The 7,635-nt window shown below is 38.5% G+C and overlaps 1 pseudogene; it reads left to right on the forward strand.

The window, feature by feature from the left end:
- Positions 1-5,985: 5,985 nt before the first annotated feature.
- LOC147806842 (small subunit ribosomal RNA) lies at positions 5,986-6,904 on the forward strand (annotated as a pseudogene; the record flags this gene model as incomplete).
- Between the last annotated feature and the right edge of the window lie 731 nt (positions 6,905-7,635).

A 7,635-nucleotide genomic window follows, 5' to 3' on the forward strand; every position in this document is an offset into this window, starting at 1 on the left:
ATTATTTTAAATTATTTTAATATGAAATTTATATAATATGATAAATGTATATAAATAATATTTTTAATTATAATTATGTAATAATAATTTTTAGTTACATTTTTTTTTGTTACATTTAGGGGGTACACAGCGTGACCCTAAAATTTACTATGCAAGCTTATGTCAAATAAAGTGTTCTGAGAAGCTTAAAATGAAGAAATAAGCCTTCTAAAAAGCTTTAAAAATTCAAAGACATTTTTCTATGTTAACTAACGGCACGGTATCGGACGTTAATATTGACCTATAATTTTTAAATTGGACCACGTATTATATTACAGGGTAATAGTGTACCCTACCACAGGAAATAATTATAGGTCAATTAGGGGGTACACAGCGTGACCCTAAAGTTTACTATGTATGCCTATGCGAAATAAAATGTTCTGAGAAGCTTAAAATGAAGAAATAAGCGTTCTAAAATGGCGGTTTTGACTTTGAAAAATTCAGAAGATTTTCGTACTTAGAAATATTTCATGGTATTTCAAACTTAGTAATATTTTCAAACGGTTTTGACTTTGAAAATTTCAGATGATTTTCGTACTTAGAAATATTTCATGGTATTTCTAACTTAGTAATAATTTCAAACGGTTTTGACTTTGACTTATTCAGAAGCTTTTCGTACTGAGAAATATTTCATGGTATTTCCAAGGTAATTCCCAAATTTTCATGGTAAATTTTCCAAGTACCGAAATCGTCAGAATTTTCTAAGTATCGAAATCGTCAGAATTTTTCTAAGTACCGAAATCGTCAGAAATTTTCTAAGTACCGAAAACTTCTGAGTCTTTTCAAAGTACCGAAAAAGGCAGAAATTTTCTAAGTACCGAAATCAACAGAATTTTTCTAAGTACCGAAATCAAAAGAATTTTTCGAAGTACTGAAATCAACAGAATTTTTCAAGTACCGAAATCGGCAGAAATTTTCTAAGTACAGAAAACTTCTGAATGTTTTCTAAGTACCGAAAACGTCAGAAATTTTCTAAGGACCGAAAAGGTCAGAAATTTTCTAAGATCCGAAATCATCAGAAATTTTCTAAGTACCGAAAAGGTCAGAAATTTTCTAATATCCGAAATCATCAGAATTTTCTAAGTACCGAAATCGGCAGAATTTTTCTAAGTACCGAAAACGTCAGAAATTTTCTAAGTACCGAACTCTTCTGAGTCTTTTCAAAGTACCGAAAAAGGCAGAACGTCAGAAATTTACAAAGAACCGAAAACTTCCGAGACTTTGCAAAGTACCGAAAAAGGTAGAAATTTTCTAAGTACCGAAATCAACAGAATTTTTCTAAGTACCGAAATTGACAGAATTTTTCTAAGTACCGAAATCAACAGAATTTTTCTAAGTACCGAAATCGGCAGAATTTTTCTAAGTACCGAAAATTTCTGAAAGTTTAATAAGTATCGAAATCGTAAGAATTTTTCTAAGTACCGAAAACGCCAGAAATGTTCGAAGTACCGAAGACTTCTGAATGTTTTCTAAGTACCGAAATCGACAGAATATTTCTAAGTACCGAAAACGTCAGAAATTTTCCAAGTACCGAAAAGGTCAGAATTTTCTAAGTACCGAAATCGTCAGAAATTTTCTAAGTACCGAAAACTTCTGAGTCTTTTCAAAGTACCGAAAAAGGCAGAAATTTTCTAAGTACCGAAATCAACAGAATTTTTCTAAGTACCGAAATCAAAAGAATTTTTCGAAGTACTGAAATCAACAGAATTTTTCAAGTACCGAAATCGGCAGAAATTTTCTAAGTACAGAAAACTTCTGAATGTTTTCTAAGTACCGAAAACGTCAGAAATTTTCTAAGGACCGAAAAGGTCAGAAATTTTCTAAGATCCGAAATCATCAGAAATTTTCTAAGTACCGAAAAGGTCAGAAATTTTCTAATATCCGAAATCATCAGAATTTTCTAAGTACCGAAATCGGCAGAATTTTTCTAAGTACCGAAAACGTCAGAAATTTTCTAAGTACCGAACACTTCTGAGTCTTTTCAAAGTACCGAAAAAGGCAGAACGTCAGAAATTTACAAAGAACCGAAAACTTCCGAGACTTTGCAAAGTACCGAAAAAGGTAGAAATTTTCTAAGTACCGAAATCAACAGAATTTTTCTAAGTACCGAAATTGACAGAATTTTTCTAAGTACCGAAATCAACAGAATTTTTCTAAGTACCGAAATCGGCAGAATTTTTCTAAGTACCGAAAATTTCTGAAAGTTTAATAAGTATCGAAATCGTAAGAATTTTTCTAAGTACCGAAAACGCCAGAAATGTTCGAAGTACCGAAGACTTCTGAATGTTTTCTAAGTACCGAAATCGACAGAATATTTCTAAGTACCGAAAACGTCAGAAATTTTCCAAGTACCGAAAAGGTCAGAATTTTCTAAGTACCGAAATCGTCAGAAATTTTCTAAGTACCGAAAACTTCTGAGTCTTTTCAAAGTACCGAAAAAGGCAGAAATTTTCTAAGTACCGAAATCAACAGAATTTTTCTAAGTACCGAAATCAAAAGAATTTTTCGAAGTACTGAAATCAACATAATTTTTCTAAGTACCGAAATCGGCAGAAATTTTCTAAGTACAGAAAACTTCTGAATGTTTTCTAAGTACCGAAAACGTCAGAAATTTTCTAAGGACCGAAAAGGTCAGAAATTTTCTAAGATCCGAAATCATCAGAAATTTTCTAAGTATCGAAAAGGTCAGAAATTTTCTAAGATCCGAAATCATCAGAATTTTTCTAAGTACCGAAATCGTCAGAAATTTTCTAAGTTCCGAAAACTTCTGAGTCTTTTCAAAGTACCGAAAAAGGCAGAATTTTTCAAAGTACCGAAATCGTCAGAATTTTCTAAGTACCGAAATCGGCAGAATTTTTCTAAGTACCGAAAACGTCAGAAATGTTCGAAGTACCGAAGACTTCTGAATGTTTTCTAAGTACCGAAATCGACAGAATATTTCTAAGTACCGAAAACATCAGAAAATTTCCAAGTACCGAAATCGACAGAATATTTCTAAGTACCGAAATCAACAGAATTTTTCTAAGTACCGAAAATTTCTGAATGTTTAATAAGTATCGAAATCGGCAGAATTTTTCTAAGTACCGAAAATTTCTGAATGTTTAATAAGTATCGAAATCGTAAGAATTTTTCTAAGTACCGAAAACGCCAGAAATGTTCGAAGTACCGAAGACTTCTGAATGTTTTCTAAGTACCGAAATCGACAGAATATTTCTAAGTACCGAAAACGTCAGAAATTTTCAAAGTACCGAAATCAACAGAATTTTTCTAAGTACCGAAATCGGCAGAATTTTTCTAAGTACCGAAAACTTCTGAATGTTTATCAAGTATCGAAATCGTAAGAATTTTTCTAAGTACCGCTAACGTCAGAAATATTCTAAGTACCGAAATCGTCAGAATTTTCTAAGTACCGAAATCGTCAGAAATTTTCTAAGTACCAAAAACTTCTGAGTCTTTTCAAAGTACCGAAAAAGGCAGAAATTTTCTAAGTACCGAAATCAACAGAAATTTTCTAAGATCCGAAATCATCAGAAATTTTTTAAGTACCGAAAAGGTCAGAAATTTTCTAATATCCGAAATCATCAGAATTTTCTAAGTACCGAAATCAGCAGAATTTTTCTAAGTACCGAAAACGTCAGAAATTTTCTAAGTACCGAACACTTCTGAGTCTTTTCAAAGTACCGAAAAAGGCAGAACGTCAGAAATTTACAAAGAACCGAAAACTTCCGAGACTTTGCAAAGTACCGAAAAAGGTAGAAATTTTCTAAGTACCGAAATCAACAGAATTTTTCTAAGTACCGAAATTGACAGAATTTTTCTAAGTACCGAAATCAACAGAATTTTTCTAAGTACCGAAATCGGCAGAATTTTTCTAAGTACCGAAAATTTCTGAAAGTTTAATAAGTATCGAAATCGTAAGAATTTTTCTAAGTACCGAAAACGCCAGAAATGTTCGAAGTACCGAAGACTTCTGAATGTTTTCTAAGTACCGAAATCGACAGAATATTTCTAAGTACCGAAAACGTCAGAAATTTTCCAAGTACCGAAAAGGTCAGAATTTTCTAAGTACCGAAATCGTCAGAAATTTTCTAAGTACCGAAAACTTCTGAGTCTTTTCAAAGTACCGAAAAAGGCAGAAATTTTCTAAGTACCGAAATCAACTGAATTTTTCTAAGTACCGAAATCAAAAGAATTTTTCGAAGTACTGAAATCAACATAATTTTTCTAAGTACCGAAATCGGCAGAAATTTTCTAAGTACAGAAAACTTCTGAATGTTTTCTAAGTACCGAAAACGTCAGAAATTTTCTAAGGACCGAAAAGGTCAGAAATTTTCTAAGATCCGAAATCATCAGAAATTTTCTAAGTATCGAAAAGGTCAGAAATTTTCTAAGATCCGAAATCATCAGAATTTTTCTAAGTACCGAAATCGTCAGAAATTTTCTAAGTTCCGAAAACTTCTGAGTCTTTTCAAAGTACCGAAAAAGGCAGAATTTTTCAAAGTACCGAAATCGTCAGAATTTTCTAAGTACCGAAATCGGCAGAATTTTTCTAAGTACCGAAAACGTCAGAAATGTTCGAAGTACCGAAGACTTCAGAATGTTTTCTAAGTACCGAAATCGACAGAATATTTCTAAGTACCGAAAACGTCAGAAATTTTCCAAGTACCGAAATCGACAGAATTTTTCTAAGTACCGAAAATTTCTGAATGTTTAATAAGTATCGAAATCGTAAGAATTTTTCTAAGTACCGAAAACGCCAGAAATGTTCGAAGTACCGAAGACTTCTGAATGTTTTCTAAGTACCGAAATCGACAGAATATTTCTAAGTACCGAAAACGCCAGAAATGTTCGAAGTACCGAAGACTTCTGAATGTTTACTAAGTACCGAAATCGACAGAATATTTCTAAGTACCGAAAACGTCAGAAATTTTCCAAGTACCGAAATCAACAGAATTTTTCTAAGTACCGAAATCGGCAGAATTTTTCTAAGTACCGAAAACTTCTGAATGTTTATCAAGTATCGAAATCGTAAGAATTTTTCTAAGTACCGCTAACGTCAGAAATATTCTAAGTACCGAAATCGTCAGAATTTTCTAAGTACCGAAATCGTCAGAAATTTTCTAAGTACCGAAAACTTCTGAGTCTTTTCAAAGTACCGAAAAAGGCAGAAATTTTCTAAGTACCGAAATCAACAGAATTTTTCTAAGTACCGAAATCAAAAGAATTTTTCGAAGTACTGAAATCAACAGAATTTTTCTAAGTACCGAAATCGTCAGAATTTTTCTAAGTACCGAAATCAACAGAATTTTTCTAAGTACCGAAAATTTTTTCCGAAATTTTTCTAAGTCTCGAAAATTGTGGAAATTCTTCTAAGTCCGGCGACGGGAAGTCTGAGACGAAGCCCGAGCGAGGCCGGAAAGGCCGATATGCGTTTTCCGTTCAAATTTAAATTCCCTCGGTGAGAGGCTGGGGAATCGGACGTCGACGGCCACCGCCTGGGAGAAAAATCTTTCGCTTGGAACATGAACTTTGTGCAGGACTATACATGTGAGGCACAGTGAGCGTGTCTCAAGAAACGCAACGCTCTCGTCTCGACAAGGGCGAGGGCTCGCCTCACGGAAACAAAAGGTCTCGGCTATTCAGTAGCAGCTCGGACAGTAGTTTGTAGCCGCGAGGAGACTGAACAGTGATGGAAGCATTTACGAGGTTTTCTGCAGTTTGTTCCGGCGCGAGCACGACTCTCGACGGCAGAGCACTCTCGGGTCCAGGCGTTGACGCCAAGGGGGACGCAGTGAGTCTCGAACCGACTAGAGGAAGAAGGCTCTAGTTCGATCTGTGCGAACGGGGATCCGGCCGTCATGCCGGGTCCGGCGCCCTCGCCAGCCGGGGGCACCACCACTTCTGAGATTCGAAGCGCCGCTTCGAACGCTCGCTGAACGTGAAAGTAACATGGTTGGTCCTGCCAGTAGTCATATGCTTGTATCAAAGAAGGAGGGAAAGTCTGCTGCGGCCGCAGCGGTAACTCCAGCTCCAAAAGCGTATATTGAAGTTGTTGCGGTTAAAAAGCTCATAGTTGGATCTTAGTTCCAGACGGGTGGTCCGCCCACCGGTGGTCACTGCCTGTACTGAGCATTGCCGCCGAAATTGTCCGATAATCTTTACCGATTGTCGTTCGGTTTCGGCAATTTTACTTTGAAAAAATTAGAGTGCTCAAAGAATGCATGACGCATGAATAATGGTGCATGGAATAATGGAATAGGACCTCGGTTCTATTTTGTTGGTTTTCGGAACACGAGGTAATGATTAAGAGGGACAGACGGGGGCATTCGTATTGCGACGCTAGAGGTGAAATTCTTGGACCGTCGCAAGACGAACTACTGCGAAAGCATTTGCCAAGAATGTTTCCATTAATCAAGAACGAAAGTTAGAGGTTCGAAGGCGATCAAATACCGCCCTAGTTCTAACCATAAACGATGCCAGCCACCGATCCGGCAGTGTTCCTCACATGACACGCCGGGCAGCTTCCGGGAAACCAAAGCTTTTTGGTTCCGGGGGAAGTATGGTTGCAAAGCTGAAACTTAAAGGAATTGACGGAAGGGCATTACTGGATTAATGGTAAATATCTGCCTTGAACGAGGAATTCCCAGTAAGCACGAGTCATCAGCTCGTGTTGATTACGTCCCTGCCCTTTGTGCAAACCGCCCGTCGCAACATCCGATGGAATGATTTAGTGAGGTCCTCGGACTGGCGCTCTGGCTGACCTCCGGGTCGAGCCGGCGTGCCGGAAAGTTGATCGAACTTGGTCATTTAGAGGAAGTTAACGCGTAACAAGGTTTCCGTAGGTGAACCTGCGGAAGGACAATTAAAGATGGGTGCCAGTAGGCTCCGACATCGGCCTACGCCCGGGGATCCTTCACTGGCGATCCCCGCCTCGACCGCAACTGTCAGTGCCGTGTGGGCGTGCCTGTTTCCCAGCCCTTCGACCTGGGGAAGAGGGAGGTCCTTTGCTGGGCTAGGCTTGAAGAGGGGGCTCGACCTGAGAGAGCTCCCCGCCCCGTTGGTGCCGATGCATTTTCCCCCTTCTCGGAGGAAAACTCTTGATTCAAAACTCTCGAACGCAAAACGGCTCTAGTCGGCCGAATCGAAACTACCACTCCGAGTAGTGGATCACTCGGTCCACGCGTCGGAGAAGAACACAGAACATGTGGTACATTGTGAGTACATTTGGTACAAGTGGTTGGTCTAATGACTAGTGGTGCGAAGGTACCATCTGTGGGATAAGGACTGATTGCCCTAAGTCACCATCCCTTTTAGGCAATTAAAGATGGGTGCCAGTAGGCTCCGACATCGGCCTACACACGGGGATCCTCCACTCGCGATCCCCGCCTCGAACGCAATTGTCAGTGCCGTGTGGGCGTGCCTGTTTCCCATCCCTTCGTCCTGGGGAAGAGGGAGGTCCTTCGCAGGGCTAGGCTTGAAGAGGGTGCTCGACCTGAGAGAGCTCCCCGCCCCGTTGGTGCCGACGCATTTTCCCCCTTCTCGGAGGAAAACTCTTGATTTGAAACTCTCGAACGCAAAACGAAGTCTCTGAATGTG

This window comes from Parasteatoda tepidariorum, chromosome 7, assembly GCF_982258835.1.
Source record: "Parasteatoda tepidariorum strain Cologne lab strain chromosome 7, Ptep-v5.0, whole genome shotgun sequence".
NCBI lineage: Eukaryota > Metazoa > Arthropoda > Arachnida > Araneae > Theridiidae > Parasteatoda > Parasteatoda tepidariorum.